Here is a 1199-nt window from a genome sequence, read left to right on the forward strand (position 1 = left end):
AAGTTCATGTGACTGTTGGCATAATTCATTTCTTTGTGGGCCATTGAGCCGAGGCCTTCAATTCTTTGCTGGCTGTTGACTGAAGACCATCCTCAATTCCATGTCATGTGGGTCTCTGCAACATGGCAGGTTGCTTCATCAAAGTGTACAAGCCAAGAAATCAAGAGTCAGCTTGAAGAAGGAAGTTACAGACTTTATGACCTAATCAAGGAAGTGACATCCTACCATTTGTGTGGCATTGTGGTCATTAGCCATTAGATCCAACCAATACTCAAGAGAAGGTGATTTCACAAGTGTGTCAACACCAGGAGGCAAGGATCATTGGGCGTCATCTTAGAGGCTCCTACTACAAAGTGTGTTTGAAACTTGTTTGCAGACTTACTTAAAGTGAAAGGTGTTTTGGTTTTGTTTTCATTTCTTTCTCTTCTCACCCCAACTCCCCACACCCTGCTTCTTCCTGTCTAGAAGTTTTGTAGTTATCTTTCCTGCCCCACCCCCAGGCCCCATCCCATAGTAGTCATGGGATAGCATAGATTATTCTCAAACCACAGATGATTTAAGTCAATCTGTGGTCTCAGATGTGGAATATATACTAAAACTGGAATGATACAGAGATGATTAGCATGGCCCCTGTGCAAGGATGACATGCAAAGTCATGGAACATTTCATATTTAAAAGAAGAAGAAAGAGGGGGAAGGGGAGGGGCGGGGAAGAGGAGGAGGAGAAGCAGGAGGAAAAGATTTGCAGTCTCAGGACTGTGTCCATCCTCCAGTCTCTCTGGTGGACAATAGTTTAGAAGCCATAGCCCCAGGCAGCAAAGAGCAGTAGATATTTTTCAAGACCCAAGAGGACCCACCCTGGCACCTAACCTTGAAAGTGAGCGTGGCTCTGGTCTCCCATCTCATGTGGGATATCTAGTCTCTGCTATCATATCCCCACTCTCTTAATAGTCCATTTTCAGGCCCAGAACCCAACAAGGCCACGGCTACAGCCTTGCATTCTGCATTCTCATTCTGTGTCTTCTCCATGGGGATATTTATCTTGATTTTGAGTCCAGCTATACTATTAACTTATTTTAGTTTTATATGTTATCCACACTAGATCTTTTTTCGCTTTTTTGAACATAGAGGTTGCAACAGTGTGAAAATACTGAACCATTGCTACCCAAAATCTCCTCAGCCTACGACCTCTACTCCTTA

General features: G+C 43.8%; 1 non-coding gene across 1 annotated transcript; it reads left to right on the top strand.

Annotated features, from left to right (window-relative positions):
* The first annotated feature begins 571 nt into the window (after positions 1-571).
* Positions 572-675, top strand: LOC137765581 (U6 spliceosomal RNA). The gene has a single exon (XR_011074227.1). It is a non-coding gene; the product is annotated as a U6 spliceosomal RNA (small nuclear RNA).
* The last annotated feature ends 524 nt before the right edge of the window (positions 676-1199 follow it).

Source organism: Eschrichtius robustus, chromosome 5, assembly GCF_028021215.1.
Source record: "Eschrichtius robustus isolate mEscRob2 chromosome 5, mEscRob2.pri, whole genome shotgun sequence".
NCBI classification, from domain to species: Eukaryota; Metazoa; Chordata; class Mammalia; order Artiodactyla; family Eschrichtiidae; genus Eschrichtius; species Eschrichtius robustus.